Raw genomic sequence first — 17,929 nt, 5'->3', positions numbered from 1 at the left:
CTGATTTGTAGGTACACACCTACACCTGTGACACTGCCTGAGTGTCCTGGAGCCTGGTCCATCCGTGGGCTCCTTCCCATCCCAGGCAATTCCCCATCCCAGCTTTGTCAGACAGCATGGAGCAGCTCACACAAGGCACCAGAGATGCCTTGTCTACAGGCGACAAGGTAAATGTGAATTTTGGATAATTGCCCTTTTTTAAAGCCAGGAAGAGAGTGGGAGGATGGAATCAAGCACTCAACAAAAAAGCATCTTGCTGCATTTTAGAGACAAGCAAATGGGTGAAAAAGTGAACTCTCATCATCCCCAGGAACATTACTCTGACTTACAGCCAAAAAAAAAAAACTCCACCAGTCTGTGATGCATGAAAAACTTGTAGAACACAAAATTCAAAGAATGGTACAAAGCCAGAAAAATCCCCAGGATTTTGGGAGTGCTTTTCAAATCAGCAGCATCACAAGTAACAAGTACATGTAATGAGACTGAACTAAAATGAACTTAAGACAAATGCTAAATACTGATGGAACAGTCAGGGACCAAAGCAAACAACAGATGAAAAAATGGGCCCATGATTAACAGTCCTACATCTCCTCCTGAGATAGAAAACTCCATTAATGCTGCAAACATTGTCACGTCCCTTGCACAGAATTAATAAAAATGCCTTTTCAGGAAATCAGGAAATCTTTTCAGGAAAGGTACAACCACTTTCCTGCAGGCATGTAAATTTGGCTTCATTTTCAAGAGGATATTTGCTTAACTCCCAAGTGTTTCCTGGGCACAATCAGGTATCTCCCCAAGCCTTACTGCAGCTTTTTAGAGAAATTATCTCCAAACAAATTTCATGAAGAAGCTCTTGTAATAATTTTGCAAATAGGGAAACTGAGGCACACGTGCTTGTAACAGTAAACCCCCAGACATCAAGCCATAGTTGTTTTTTCTTTCAATGTTTCCCTTTTGTGGGAAATATGAGCAGCCCCTCATTGCTGAGGGATTTTACAGCTGGTACACACACTCTGTGCTGCATCCTGGCACAAAGCAAGGACCCCAGATCATAGTTTCAGAAGGTGAGGCACTGCTCACCACAGCTTTTAAAGCAGACACTAGCTGATCTCTTCAGCAGCACTGGAATGTTTTTCTCTTCTGGCATACTTGCTGCACTATATTTTCCTTTATTTTAAGCCCAGTGGAGAGGGCTTGCAGTTCATATTGCACTACACTGATCCTCCTCCTGCTTGTTTTTTTGTAGCATATGGCCATTGAGGTTATAGCCTCTCTTTCACTTCTGTGTCTACACTGATTACCTTAATTTTTTTTAATACCAAAATCTATATGACACTTCCCTCTGCAGGCATCTCTCCTGTCTGAACTCTGATTGTATCTCCACCTTTTTTCCCTTAACTGCTCTGGATGGGCACAACACACAAGTGCAAAGCCTGCATCACCACCAGAGGGTTCAGATGCAAGGAGGAAAAATTTGTGCTTGTGCTCAGATTTTTGTTAGCTGATACCAATTTACTATCAGTAACATTGCCCTGTTTGTTAACTGCTAATAATTAGCTAATGCTAAAGCTTAGCAGTAAAAACAGTCTTGTCTTCTTTTACCCCCACTCTGTATCCTTCACCAAAAACACGCCCACACAATTTTCCATTTCCTTTCCTGTTCTAGGCAATCCTCCTCTTGGTTTCTGCACAAATCACTCATGGCAGGTCTTACTGCTGTGTCAGGCACCTGGTTTTCTCACAGGAACAGGCAGTCCTCCTTGGAGAAAACCCATGTCTAAACAGAAAGGAGAAGGACCACAGGCCAATCTGTTCAAAATATTTTTACTATGAACTTTCCCTAAGAAATCAGCCTTCCCAACTGAAATGCTAAGTTCTATTGATAACTCATTCAGTTTTGCTTTAGATGCTACCAAGCACTCTGTAGTTTTTGCTAAGATGTTTGTGCCATTCTCATGGCCAGCCCCACACCACTGTCACCTGAGCCACCTTCATGGCACAGTGCCAACCACTCACCTCAGACCTTGAGCTGGAGATGGCTCTGACAATGAAAAGGAATTCACTGCTGAGTACTATTTTTTAACTAAAGTAGCAGAACTAAACAGTTAAGGCCTGATCCTCAGGTAACACCAATCAGATACATCAAAGTAAAATCTATTTCTATCAGCTGTGGTTCTTTTAACATAATTTCAAAGCATTTTTATCATCTGCTACTGGCTTCACCAGGGGCAGAAGGCAGAAAATTTACCAAAAGCCAAGAGACAGAGATCTCTTAGTGATGATTGCAGAATAAACATGATGATGACGGAGACTAAATGACTATGAATCACATTGTTAAATCTAACTGGGCTGCAGGATAGCAAGGAAATGAGAAAAAAAAAAAAAAAACCCAAGTGACTCATCTGAGCCCCATGGCTACTAAACCTGATGCAGCTGATGTGGTGCTGCCCCAAGTGCCACATCACCAGGATGCCAAGGCCCGTGCCAGCCCTTGCCAGCCCCAAGCTGGCACAGCGTGCCGTGTCCCCGTGCCTGTCCCGTGTCCCTGGGACAGAGCCTGCCTTCCGGGCCTGGAGGAGCTGCAGATGCCCAAAGGGGTGACAGAACAAGGGCAGCATTGTTCCCCCTGCACTGCCTGGGCTGCCAGAGCTCCCAGCACTGCTCTTCCCCACAACTTTTCTACAGGGGGTGGTTACCATCAGTCATTTTGACATTCAGAAAAATAGCAGTGGAAATACAAGGCGAGGAGAGAGGGACAGTGCCCAGCAATGACATGGGCACAGAGATATGCAGGGAATGAGGAGCAGGGAAGCAGCCTGGCTGCCCATGAATCTCACCAGCTGGAGGATGACCTTTGGTGTGCTGCCCACCGCTGAAGGTTTCTGACGTGCAAAGCCCTCCTCTCTGCTCTGCGGGGACAACAGCAGCTCAGGAGTTATTAAAACAGGGCCTGATCACAAGTCAGAATGAATAAAACCACTTGGAAAAGAGAGAGACAAAAGGTACAAAAAGTTTACATAAGCAAGGATGCAGGTCAAAAATCTCCTGAAGGGATGGGCGTTTTGGGGCACATCTATTTTTGTCTTCCCAGGTGCCACTGCTGCAGAGGAGGGCTGTTAACACCAGCTCCGATGCTCACACCAAGTTCTGCAGAGAGCAATAACTCTTGGTTGGGTGGATATCAGTTTGCAAAGAAAGAATACCATGAGAATTTCATTGTCACTTTATAGGACATCATTTCTGACCAGAAAAAGAGCTGAGGCAGTGACTTTCTCCTTGTCTTTGCCACCATCACCAATTGTTTTCACCTGTGCCTTGAAAAATGTGAAACTTTGAGACCATTGGACCATAAAGTCAATCATGTTCCTCCTCTGCCTAAACAATTAAGCACTTTTGGTGCCAAACTGAAGGGACACCAGGAAAAGAAACCTTAGCTTCTTGTGCAAACTATAAATTACATATAGCCTACACACACACACAAAAATAGGCTGATGGTCACAGTATGTACATATATATATATACAGATATATATACATACAGTTCTAGTCTAAAAGGTAACATTTTCAGGGCAAAACACGTTTCCTGGAGTCTTAATTTTATTTTCACAGGAGGGAAGTTCTCCATAGACCATACATCCAGTTGGTGGCTTCTTGTAGAAAGAAGCCAAGCTTCAAAATGGAAAGGGCTGAGTCCATTCATAACAAACAGATGGGCACATTTTTCAGAACTTTCAGCTTGGACATAATTTTTAAATGTGATGGGATCACTGAGATATGATATAGTCATTGTCACACCATGAATTCTTTGCCTGCCACAGATCAGGAACTGTAAATAAACTCCCAAGGTAACTGATACCCTCATGTGGGCTTTAATCTATCAAATATGGTAATTGTTAGCACAATCTAACAACTTGCTGGCTTGCAAATTAATCACTCAGTCTTAGCAGCAAGGTGCATCTTTTTATAGCAAACGCTTGGTACGTGAAGTGTGGCTAATAAGATGTCTCTAATTTAAGAGTCTCACAACATCCCCCTTCAGGAGATAATTGCTCACACTGGAGGCCTTGATCCCAGAAAGGCTGCAGAGAACCACACTCAGCATTGCTCACCAAATGCCTCCTCCCTCTGGAGGGAAGTGGGAGCAGCCCACCTCTGGCTGGAGAGCCAAGGAAGACACCACAGGGGATTGCAACTCAGCAGTACATACACAACCTATTGGACCAGAAAGGTTATGTTCATGTAATGTCATCTCTGACCCTGATTAGTCACAGATTTTTAGTAATTTTGAGTTAATAAATGTGAACAATATCGGTTCAAAACCCACAGGCTTATGGCTCCTTCCTTCCAGCAGCACCTTATCCTCTTGCTGTCCAGACCTACTCAATCAGCAAAGTGTTTCCTTGTGCAAAGTCCTCTCAGTCCTGTAACCAGGGTTCAGCTGTGCCCACGTGCCCTCACTCCCTAATTCAGCCAGCCACTTACCTACCTGCTCCTCAAGGGGGTCACCAAGCTCTCAGAGCTTTCCCCCAAAGCTTTACCTTGTTGATCAAATTGACTATGCCCTTCTTGGTGCCTCCTTGCAGCCCTTCTCAGACATGAATCTGTTTTTATGACACCAGTTTCAGGCAGGGAACTCATCCTCTTGGTTGAAGGGTTAAGAACTTAACTGTGTTCCAGGGCACTGCAATGTCACAAATGCTGACAGCAGGGTTGATGCCTTCTCTACAGAACACCTTCAGAGTCTGCAGTGGTTTCCAAACAGGGTGGTAAAAAATTCAAAGAAAACAGGAGTCAACTCATTACATAACATTAGTGCAAAAGATTAGGTCCAGATAAGGACCAGATTCAGGCCTCTCCAGAAGAAAACTAGGAATGAAGGGAATTGACTGTATCTCCAAAATTGGTTGGTAAATACATGTGTTGATTTGGCACGGCCTGGTTTATGGTAGCAGGGGAGGGCCACAGGGGTACCTTCTGTGAGAAGCTGCTGGAAGCTCCTACCATGTTCAACAGAGCCAATCTCTGATGGCTCTAAAGATGGACCTGCTGCTGGCCCAATTACAGAGGTTGGTAACTCCTCTGTGATGACATATTTAAGAAGAAAATCAAAACAGAGCACAAATAATTATTTTTCCAGGGCCTGGGGCTTCTCCTTCCTGGCACCCCACATGAGGAGAGGCGTTAAACAGCACCAGCACTGCTGCAGCTGCCGCTGCCCGTGAGATGGTGTTGTGGCTGCCTGGCCAGCACAGAAACAGGATGGGCAATTCCCTGATGTGGAACCTAGATGAGATCAACTTCTCAGTGCTACAGGATCCTACAGGAGTCTTTGAATTGATGGAACTTTTTGACAGTGGTACCTAAAAGGAGCAGTTTTTCTTCTAGTGAGAAAGGAGGAGGAAGCGAGGGCAAGTGGGGGAAACAACATGGGGGCACCAAGGTCAGTGGAAAGAAAGAGGGAGAGAAGGTGCTCCAAAAACCAGAGCAAAGATTCCTCTGCAGGCTGTGGTGAGGACCATAGTGAAGCAGCTAGCTGTGCCCCTGTAATGCATGAAATCCACAGGGGATGCAGAGATCCACTCAAAGCCCGTGGGAGAAGTGCTCATGTTGGAGAATGTGAATGCCAAAGAAAGCTGTGATGCAGTGGAGACCCAAATGGAGAGAGAGGGCCCTTCCTTCCAGAGATACAGAGAGAGAGGAGACCCTGCTTCCAGACTAGAGCAGCCTGTCCTTGGAGGACTGCACCTTGTGGACAAGTGAACCATTCCACAGCAGTGTGGGCAGGGCTGTGTGCCCGTGGGAGGGACTCACACTGCAGCAGTTTGGGCAGGACTGCTGCTCAGCAGAGTGGATCCAGGCTGGAGAAGTTCACAGAGAACTGTGTCCCATGGCAGGGACCCCACAGCACAGCAGGGGAGACTCCTCTCCCTGAACAAATAGAGGATCTGATGAAGTGACCAACGCTCCCACACCGTGTCCCTGTGCTGTCAGTGGGAAAGAAGAGGCTGGAGGGAAAGGTGTTTTAAAGGCTTATTTTACTTCTCATTATCCTCCTCTGACCCTATTAATAAGAAATTTACCTTAAATTTGAATCTGTGTTGCTCTTAGAGTGTTTTCTCACAGGTCTTAACTCATGAGAGCCCTTAATTCACTTCTTTTTCCCTCTCCTCTGCCCAGCTGTAGCAGGACAGGGTGAGCAAACTGCTTTCATGTGTGCCTGGTGTTTGGTCAGTGTCAAACCATGACAATGCACCATCTGATGGGACAATCAATTGCCTGTTTACACAAGTTCATTCTGGTAACAAAATGAGGTACTTTCATTAAGCATGAATCCCCCTAAAATCACAAAGATGGAGCAGTGCATCCTGCACCTAATTCAGGGATGTAACACAAGACTAAGCAGGTTGAGCCCCCCTGATGCACAACATGAATTTGTGAGCAGTTCAGAGATCCCATCTGCCAAGCACTTTTATCTCTGAAGTCAGTAAACAGCACAGACACTCCACTGCTTCTTATAAACTAGACTTGAAAACCACCAAGGCCACCACAAGGCTTCACCAAGCACCTGTGAAACCTGAAAGGAGGTACAAAACAAGTCCTTTTTCTAATTTACTATGCCCAACAACAGAAGAAGCCCAATTCTCCACTTCTTTGAATCTTTGTGAACACAGAGGCAGCCAAATCCAGCTGGGTGGGTGGCACATCCCTTATACTCTCAGGTCATACAAGTGATGAGCAGCTGACAAACAGCTTTGAAAGAAGTTTGCTGCACATGCAAAACAAAATCTAAGGAAACCAGAGGAAGATCATCCAAGGCTATGGCCAGTATCAAAACATTTCCCCCACAGCATCTTGAGCACTTTTTGTTACTGCACTAGAGACCAAACCATACAGCATTAACTAGTAACTCTAAAATGTCCCTTTACACCATTTTTTCTCTTCTGTTTTCTATGGAAGACATCAAAATACCTACTTGGAGCACAACAGCAAATCACTGCCAATCTTGTGAGACTGAGCTACTTCTAAATTGGGAACTGTGACAAGAGAGTAGCACAGCACTAAGGCCTACCTAAGGAAATGAGTCACTCAATTAAAGCAGCAGCTACAGAATTTAACAGAATAAATTGATGTCAACTAATTAACACTTATGATCTTATTATCAGTGGTTTTATAGAATTATAGCCTAGATATCACTGTATGAATGTATAGTTAATTATCTGATGCACAGGATCAAACCCCACTATACTTCCTCCTGCCAGTATATAACTGCTTGTTTAAGAAAGGAATAGTTGACTGATTAATCAATTCTAAGTTCAGGAGACCATCACATTATCAGAAGGGCTGACACTGTATTGAGTGAGTTGGCACTCGCATTTTTAATTTGGTATTCCATTTCTTAGTTAAACTTCACTGCCTACCTTATTTATATAAGCCTTTTATCTTCTTGGAAAGCAGGAGGTGCCTCTCCAGTAAGATCTATCCTTAGAATGCAATTGCTTTTACTTTTTCTTCACCTCCTTCTTTCTAACATCACCATGGCCCAAACCTCCTTTCCTGCTGCTCCTGCTGTGCAGGAACACAAGAAAGGTGTATAATTGTTTAGCATGTGCTCTCCTCACATGGTAAAAAGTGGGAACAAAACCTGGCTGCTCCCATATGACAAATTTGCTTTGCTATTTCCAGCCCCAATGATACAAGAAGAGGAGCACAAGGGTTTTCCCTGTACAGCTCCAAGTTTTATGGCTCAGCATGGCAGCACAGTAAATAAGCTTAGAAATTGCAATGTCTGGGTAAAAACAGCCAGATGAAATCTGCCTTAAGTCCTCGCTCCTACCGATGCACAAATCACACAGGGCTCCCCCGAACACCCTCCTGCAAATATGGGAGTAACTGAATGAGTTTCACTCTCACCAGTTAAAAAACTTCCCACTCACGTGTCTTCTCCAGGATTAAAGTTTTAGAGGCTCTGGGAGCAAGGGAAAAGTGTCAGCACAGTTTACAAACCAGAGGATCATAGTCAGGCCACAGGCACTTGGCTTTATGTCCTAAGGGGTGGAGCAGCTGGGAAATGAGCCCCATAAAGGCCAGGCAGCAGTGACACTTCACCCTGGAGGCAGCAGCAGCAGCGTGGTGCCCTGTAAGAGCCATTTCCAGCCGGTGACAAAGCGGGGCAGACAGCGCACAGCTCTCCCCCAGGATGGCTGCAGCCCCTCATTGGTACTGACAGGAGCAGGCAGCCTGCCACCACGTCTTACCTGACCTCCTGCTTCCCCAAACGCTGCTCCAGGTGCAGCTGACAAAGGAAACAGCCATGGTTTCTGTCAGGATAGGATCCCACCAAGCCAGTGACCTTTCCAGAAGCACAGAGAAAAAAAAGCACGTCCCTCTCCTGCTTGCAGCCCAATCCCATAAAGCTTTTTACACACACTTAAGCTCATCTTTCCACATTAAAGCACTGATGATGAACTTTAAGCACCATCATATGTACCAAGGAAGTTTCTTAAGGTGCCTCTGGAGAGCCTGGTCCTTGCCAGCTTGCTGAACTGGGCTGGCATTAAAGGAACAATGCTTCTCTCCAGAAGGATTGTCATTAGCTGAACCATTCAACATCATCTGAACACAGCAAATCAAATGCATTTAGACCTGATCAAAATTGTTTCCAAAATGAACTCCTTAAATCTCATTTTGATCCTTTCACCATCTTTAAGCTCAAGTGCTCCAGACAGGCTAGACTCCAACATCCTGCATCCCAGCCCCATGGAGAATGATGCAGTCCATCCACTGGAGAGGGTAGGAGAGGCACTGACTGAAGACACCCCAAACTCGTGTTCCCCACAGCCCTGAAATCAGGTTCTCCCTTTCCAGGTGGGCACACCACCCCCATAAGAAAAAGCAATATGTAGTCACTAATTGCCCGAATTTATTACTGTGTGCCAGCTAACTCACAACATCATTTAAGCCCAGGATAGGAGCTAGATTGCTAAATAAGCTTTAATCATAATAGTCCTCAAAGAACAAAAGGCAGGCAGAGAGGAGCCATTTTGCTTTCATCTGTCTTCTCTTGTTGCCAAAGCCCTCTCAGATGGTTCCCCCATTTATCACAGGGATAGCGATCGTTAGCTCTTCTCATTCCAGCTCCTACAGACTGATGATGGTTGTTAGACTTTTTATTTACTTTTTTCTCTAACTACACACAGAGTTAGGGATGCAATAACTCCTGGTCTTTTATACAAGTTCTCACTTATAAGGGAAGTACTGAAAATTATATCCAATGCCAGACATGCCCCTGGATAATGAACAAACAAGCAGATTTTAAAGCAAAATATAAGCACTCAAATACTCCAAGTCCTGTTTAGAAAAAGTGCATTCTACTCTCATGGCATTTAAATTATCTTATTAAATACACACCTCAAACTAGGTCATTCTGAATTAGAAAAGCAGCTGTTTGCTCAAACATATAGAGTATGAAGCTCCAAAGAACATGTGAGATTTATAATCTGGACCACAGGCAACACTGACTGTCCTGCCGCCTCACGGGATGTAACTCTTACCCCTGGTAACCTCTGGATGACCATTTCAGCATCTTAAAATGTTTCATTTCATTTTCGTGTAAAAAGAAAGACACAAAGAAATGAGATGAGAAGGGAGGCAGGGGTGGGGAAGAGGGAATTAACAGTTTCTTTAAGGCAGCGTGAAAACTCAGCTGTTAGGAGAAAAAAATAAAAACACAAGAGCAGTTTTCTCCTAGAGAATTTTGACTTAAACCAAACATATTCTTAGTGGAAATTTATTTATGTGAAAAAGTTTGACCAGCTCTAGATATAACAGGTATAACTGGCCTAAGTGAATGAACAGGGAAATCAGAATTTAAATCCAGATCTTTGACACTAATTTATTCAAAGCCACAAAAATACAGGAGCTGAATGCTCACCACCTTTAACATCCAACCCACCACCTCTCATCAAAAAGCATTTCATCTGTCAAAAAAAATTTTAAAAAGAAAAAATACCCCATAGGCTGAAAACTGCTGACTTACACTTGTTCAGCTAATGTCCAATTAATATTACATGAAACTCCACATGGAAAAAAGTAGACTAATAAGAAAGCTAATGAAAATTGAGTATTTTACAAGGAAGTTACCTAAGCATAAAGTCAGCTGGATATTACACTGGTATTCAAATCCAGGGGTACCAAAAAGGGAAAAGCTGGCATTCACACAGGAATGAGTGCTCAGACATGGAGGAAGAGAGTGAGCCAGAATCTTCCAGAAGTCCATTCTCATCATGCTAACTTGAGTTTTTTCCCCAAACATGCATTTTATCAGAACACCAAGCTTTCCATACAGTATTTGTAAACCATTTCCTGTGCATCACTTTCAACTAAAACTTTTGCAAATTCATGTTTGGGAGAGGAAATGGAGATCTGTGGTGGGAGAGGAGGAAATGGGAACACAAGGTGCAGCCCCCTCCCTTGCAGCCCCAAATTGCTGAGGATTAGAAATGCACACAAGACACAGAGCTCAGCCTCCCTGCAGCCTCCTGTCCTGCACAAACTAAAGGGGCAGCAAATTGTGACATTCCTTACTGTGCATGACTTATTTAATTTTGATTTTTTTTCCCCCTCCATTATAAGGTTAATGAAAGCCTCTGCTGCACTTCAGTGCAGAGAGATTCCACTGCTCCTCTCTTCACCGATTTCAGCCACAAAGCCATGCTAATTACTCTGACAGGAAAACAGGAGGAAAAAAGAAAGGGATACAGAAAAACACAAACATATTCCTAGTGAGCTGTCATGGGTAAAAGAGGGCTACAGCCAGTCCTATTGACACAACAAAGGAGCTCCTGGCCCAGCAGCACAGAGCAAAAACTGTGGATGCAGAGAGCAGAACGGGGAGAAGGGGAAAAAAAGGAAGAAAGAAAAGGAAGTAACACTCATTCTTGTTGTGAGGTCCTTACTATGCGAAGCTTTCACTGCAAAGAAAAGTGCCATTGAGAGAAGATGCAGGGGACCAAAATGCTGGGAGGCAAACAAGCAAAACTGGCCTGGGACCCCTGCAAGCACAGAAATCAATCAGCAAGCCAGATCCTGGGAGAGGCAGCCATTTCAAATTAATGCAATAGCTACTTGCTTGACAGACTTGGTCTATATTCTGCTGCTAACAGCCTGCAGGTGCACACCTGCACCTTGCACAGCTCAGGCAAACTGCAACCACAGTGAGACGGATCGTGCATTCAGTTTTTCTGTGCACACTGTAATGTTCAGGCAGTCACCAAAATTACGCCTACTTTGGTACTAAAAGAGGAGAGAAATTGAATTGTGAGCTTCAGCTGGACAGGAAGGAATGTCGGCAGGGCAGCCCTGGCTCAGCCAGCTCCAGCTGAGCACCCTGTCAGAGGATTTCCGTCTGGCTGGCTCCAGACTGAAACCTGTCCTTGCCATATTCTGTGAAATTGCCAGCTCTAAACACTGCAATTTACCACAGGAACTCACAATAGATACCGGTTATCTCCCTTGCCAGGAGGAACAATCACCAGTAACTCACTCTCCTCAATTTGAACTCACATTTAGGGCCCCACCAACACAGGTGAAAACACCTCATGCTCTGGGGTGGTTTCCCTGCAGCAGTGAGCACCAGGATGGAATCTGCATGTACCAGGTGCTTCCAATTAGTTAAATAAAAAATCATTTAATTAGTTGCATACTTTTCCCCTTATTTATATTTTTATTGTTTATTATTTCCTTATTTATATTTATATTGGATATAAAAAGATTTCCTTATTTATATTTATATTGGAGAAAAGTGAGCCACACGTGTTTTGTCCTGGGTCCAGCTCCCAGTGAATCAAAGGTATTTCACTCAAGTAAGGACCCACAAGCCTTATAGCTTAGACCACATTTGCAATGAGTACTACTTGGGCTATGAAGAGTTTCACACATAAATCTCAAAACACTTTGCAAACACAGGGAAACCTCATTTTTATCACTTCCCATTTGGCAAATATCATGAGGGAAAGTGCAAAGGAGAGATTACATTTTGGAGAGGAGAAACCCCTCACCAGTGGTCAAGAAATGAGACAAAATTCTAAGCCAGGTCTCCCCCATCTTGCCACACTCTCACTGGAGCCTCACCACTCCCTAAGGCCTCACCTTTGGATCACTTTGGGAATGCATTTTGGTATGTCCCCTATGAAACATGCAGTATTTGTCTTTTGGTATGTCCCCCATGAAACATGCAATATTTATCTTTTGGTATGCCCCCCAGGAAACATGCAGTATTTATCTGAAATCCTGTTATCTTGACAACTAACAATTAGTCACTTTCAGCACCAAAAAAGAAAACATATTTTCTGGCTCTCCTGTTGATTATACTTTAAACATACCTAAACTGTAGTCATGGGAATAAAAAGGGGGAGAATGGGGAGAAGAAGCTTTGTTACAATAGCCACACTCTGACAACCTAATAGACACAAACTAAACTATTTTGTGTCTTTCCCAACAAGTTTTGTTCAATTAGCTTCACCACTGAGTTCAAAAGGTGATTACTTGAGACCTATTCTAGTTTGTGGAATTACAGTCCCTCAATGATGTATGCAAAGACATGGGGAAATCTATATTAAAGCTCAGCTGCTTTGCCTAAATATTGAAAGAAGAAAAGCAGGGAGGTGGGGGAAGGAGGAAGACACTTGGCATTCAGATCTTCTCCACAGTGGAACAATTAATTCTCCACTGTGTGATGAGATGACCGACACAGTGATGCAGCACATGCATAAACACTTGTCTATCAGCACTCAAAACCTCAGGCAGGAGAGCACCAAAACAGGTCCTCAGCGATAGACTGTCAGTAATGCCTTCAAGTCCCTGAGTGGCAACTACTGCACACAAAAGCTGATCCTTTTTGCCACATTTTAAAATCACTGCTCTTCTTTTCAGATTAATGTCTTTTTCCTCCTCCTCTTAATGCTTTTTTTCATTGTTTTGTTATATTGTTAAACAACTTCTTAATTTTCTTCCTTTGTACATCTATCTTGATGGGAGGGGAGCATACACTTGTGGGTGCTTTCCAGCAAATCAGCCACCTGGGATACTCAGGGCACTCCTTCATCCTGGGCTGAGGAACAGAAGGACAATAAGTATAAATGGAAAACAACCTCAGGAGTGATGCTCCCAACCCTTTTGCTGACCCCTTGCCCCCACAGCTCCAGACCCAGCCAGGCTTGGAGCACCAGCACCTGCCTCCAGCACTGCCCCAGGGTCTCTGACACTCCTGCATTGGACACATTTCAGAGTACTCAGGAATCAGAGACATTTTTAAGGGCTCATTTGGTCTGAAATCTCAGCCCCAATTTGCAGACTTCCAAAGAACTCTTGCCTAAAAGTGGTAAGATGTATTTACCCATCAGCATGGACATCCCAAGCAGAACAAGAATTACTACAATGAAAAGCAACAAAGAAACCCAAGACAAATCAAACAAACATAAAATCCACTCAAAACAAACCCAAACCCATCCAATCCTGACTATATCTTGAAAAAGGCAGTAACAAAGTAAAGTTTCGAGTCCAGGCTTCACGGACTGCCCCTCAGGTAACACTTGGTGCCTGCAGATACAGGTTTCCTACTGTATCCCCTCAGCACCTTCCACATTTTGAGCAGCAGAGTTCAGACCTTCAGCCACATTCAGACCCACTGCAAAACATCTCTCAGGCACAAGAGCCCAGAGCAACACTCCAAGCCCAGCTCTGATTCCCACCCAGAGGAGCATCCCTCCTCAGCTCAAACCCCCAGGAGTTTTATAGGTTTCTCTAGGCAGGACTAGCAAGGCAGTTCCTTTTACCTTTCAGCAGCTTTGCTCTGCTCCTGACTCAAGCATGCAACCTGTGCTTTTCAAGATGTCCTTGCAATTACACCTGGAGAGCAACAGCAGCACACACCACCCACTGAGAGCCTCACCAAACCAAGCCCATCCACTTCAGTGTTTCCCACTTACACTGTGATTATCCATAAATGCCCACAGGTGTGGGATGGCACCCTGGGAAGCTGTTTCATCATCCAGGGGCTGCCCTACACATGCCCTTTCTGTTTTTTCTGTGCTGTACACATCACCCCAGAGCAGGAGCCCAGAGCCTTGGACATGCTGCACATCACAGACACTTGAAAAGAGTAATTAAAATTAAACAATCTGAAATAACCAATACTAGCAGAGCTGTCCTTTCACTGACTCTCAATTTTCTCACAAGAATGCACAGTAAGCACACAGGTGAACAATGCACCAACTGCATTTCAAATGGTCTCTCACCCAGAATATGTAACTACTACTATGAACTGCAGGACTCCAACAAATTGTTTAAAATATGAACAGCTCATCACAAACACAGCAGATACACTTTTCATTTATTAGTTCTGTTATAGCATGTGCAATGTTAAAAGCAACAGATAATTACATAAATGAGAGTAATACTACACTAGGTAAAAAGGTGCCACTTACTGTATCACTAATTAAAATTATATTTCCAGTACCCTTGTTTTACAGACATGTTTGCCTTTGTAGTTTCTGCCTTTTGCGGCAGTTTGTTTCTACTTTTTATGTTCAAGTGTATGAAATTCATCATGTAATCAGAGAGGGAGAAAAAAACCTTAAAAAATACACCTGCTTACAGACATTTGACTCTACTACCTGCTCCCACTTCTTTCCCCTGGAAGGTTGTAAATTGGAATAAGCACATGCAATTTTCATTGCAAGAAATATCTCTTATCTCATTGCTACCAAAAAAAAAAAAAAATCACCAAGGAAACAGATATGTCAGGATTCTTACCTTGGCAAATCTAGCATTTGTAATCCCCACTGCATCCAAAATGTCCCCTCTAATCACATCTGTCTTTCTTTACAGCACTTTGCTTACTGAACTAGCACTGCACTTTTGGGCTGGCACACACTCAGGAGCTTTCCTGAAGGAACTGGGCCCACTCAATCCAAAAGTTTTCTTTCACACTGACACTTTATAACCTGGATGAAACCATTAAGTAGAACTGGAAAGCAAGTAGCAAAAGGTCTTTGAAAGCCATCTCAAAGCCAGCAACAATAGCAATCTATTGAACAGGCATCTGTAACAAATGCAGAAGGTGGAAAGCTTAGGGAAAGGAGAAGAAGCAGATGACATGCAGTTCACTGAGTGAAGCTGGTACTACCTGAACACATTTCAGTGATCACCTTACCAGTATAAATATGGAGCTTTAGTAATTTAAAGAGAAAGTTTAATAATTCTAAATTGTATTCTAAATCTAATTGAATTAAAAAAAAAAAAAAAATCCCAAGCTGATATGACTAAAACCCATATATGGCCTGGTAGCATGCAGGGTACTGTGACAGATGAGTAATGCAATAGTTGACCCTTGCAATTAAAAGACAAATATTATGTAAATGCTAAGAAAAATTGTACAGATTTATAGTTATGTTTTACCCTCTCTTGCATTGTTATAACAGGATAGCCTGGGTAGTCAGGGCATTTAAGAAGGTCAGCTCATTACTATAGTAACGCCTGACCTCCAAATCAAGATATAAAAAAGTGATCTCCAGCACTAGACAGCAAAGAAGGAATCTATTGACAAAACTTTAAGAGAAACTAAAAAGTTAAAAGGCAAAATATCCATTTTGCAAATGAGCACATAGTGAGAAAAATCCTTTACTCCCAGCACTGTATTATTTTCTCTATTCAGTCTTCGGTTGTGTTTTTTGATAAGGTTTTAATAAACCTTTAAAAATTTTTAGAAGTGAGTATCATTTCTCACAGTGCTTACATTACTGCCTAAACACTTGGTAGTTAAATGGAAGTGGAAGCAGACCTGGAGACAGCTTTTTCTGAAGTGCAGCAGATCCATGTGATGCAATCACACATGGCGAAGGCCACATTAGGTCAGAGGCAAAGGAGAAGAAATATCTGCACCTTAAACTTCCCTTAGGATCTGCTAAGGTACAGGGTCCCAACAAAGGGGATGGCCACCACAATGTCTGCATGGCAACAATTTCCCTTCTGCAGAGAGCTGCAGGATTAAGACACCATGAAAAAATTTAGCCCCACTGAGTTTGTAAATTCAGGGAGTGACTGCTCACCTTGACCAGATGATTTCCACCCTGGGGACCCAAGGCATAAATGCACACAGGGTACAAAGTAAAAGCCAAGTTTCTCCCTCATCTTGAAGGCCAGACTGCATTGTGCCAGACACATCCTGTTTGTCCACATGGGAATTTTTGGAATGTGCAGTGTGCATCTTTGCTAAGAGCTTCCCAGTGGCCCCAAGGGCTACAAGAAGTGGCCAGGTACTGCCCCACACCAGCTCAGGGGCACATGTCAGGCACCAGCCATTAAGGACTCTCCTCAATCCCTTCAGCACCACCTTCAAAATGTACCCATATATATCATATATATTAGAAACAAAGGAAAACAAGAAAAAAAGGAAAAAAAAAAAAAAACACAATAGGGAAAAATACATATATATGTGCTTAAATTCAGGGAAAACTGACAATAGGGGTAAACAGGGGACTCCTGCACCGTCACCAGTGCCCAGGCAGGAGCACAGACAAGAGCTCAGAGATGCAGGAATGAGGCATTTCAGCTGCCCATATGGCATACTGCACAGAAAAGGAACATTCACAGCCAAGGATCTGTAGAGAAATATCGGTGCAGTTAAGTATGCAAATATTTTGCTGTTGACAAAGGAAGTAATAGGGTATTTTTTCACTGTTTTTGCCTGTGCCTCTCTTTAAAGACATCACAAGCCTCACCATCACCCTCACATTTGACACTGTAAAGCTACATTATACACAAGTGCATGCATCCCAACATACTTTTCCCCTATTCAAAAATGAAGTGCCACTTTTAAATATTTCCACTTTACTTGCTTTGAATTGCCGGAGATCAAATGAGTCAATTAAGTGCTGTGTCTTTTCTGTGTGGAGGGAAGATGAAGGTAATTTGCTGCTCAGTGCATCTGTTTCCTCATCAGCACAGTAAGGACCAGGCTAATTAGGGGAGGAAAACAATATGGTCATATGGATAGGCCAGATTGCCTGTCACTCAGCTATTCAGCAGCCAGGCTGTGCTATGAGGACAGCAAACAGATGAGGAGTCTTCATCTCCTTCCTCACCATGCCTTGGGAAAAAAAACCACAAACCTACTTCAAGTGCTCAGATGGTTACCTGAATATTTTTAGCATTAATTCCAAAGGCTCCTCCTCAAATCCTGTTGTTGGTTTTCACCCAGGATGAATCCAAGGCAGGAGGTGCCAAGGGTTCTCTGAGGGGCTCTCAGCACCAAGGTGGGTGAGCAGGGACCCATGGAAAGCACAGGAGAGCTGCAGCATTGCATGGCACCAATGCATGCTGCCAACGCATCATTCCATGCCTGGCATCACTCTGCTTCAGGGCAAAGGCCCTGCTCCCAGACCTCCACATGCTGCAGCACACGGGAAGGAACCCATCTGGAGGATGACTGGGTTTTAATGTGCCAAAATCTTCACAGTCTCTGCCTCCCTACTGCCTCCCACACTGACATTTTTTTTAAAGTACATGTTTGGAAAACAACTGAAAACTGTAAGAAGCAGTACACCATCAAGAACCATCTAAATATCTGTTGCTGCTACTCCCTTTGCTCTCCAACACAGAAAATTCCTAAATATTTTCCTTCATTTTTAGTTTCAATAGATTCAATTAGCCATTTGACTTCAGTCCAAAGTCCTCAAATTCTGAAACACTGCAGAATCACAGACCCCAACTCAACAATCATGTGGGGAGTACCCTGATTCTGCTTTATATCACCAATCCTAAATCTCACGTCAAAAGTTATTTTCTTGGCAAACTGAAAGCATGCAAGTGCATGAGAAAAACAACTTTAAGGAGAGAAGGTAGAAATAAGTAATTCCAAGTCACTCGCACGC

This window comes from Melozone crissalis, unplaced genomic scaffold, assembly GCF_028551555.1.
Source record: "Melozone crissalis strain CALT ecotype California unplaced genomic scaffold, PUWL_Pcris_2 ptg000023l_1, whole genome shotgun sequence".
NCBI classification, from domain to species: Eukaryota; Metazoa; Chordata; class Aves; order Passeriformes; family Passerellidae; genus Melozone; species Melozone crissalis.
Note: the sequence above shows the minus strand (reverse complement) of the source record.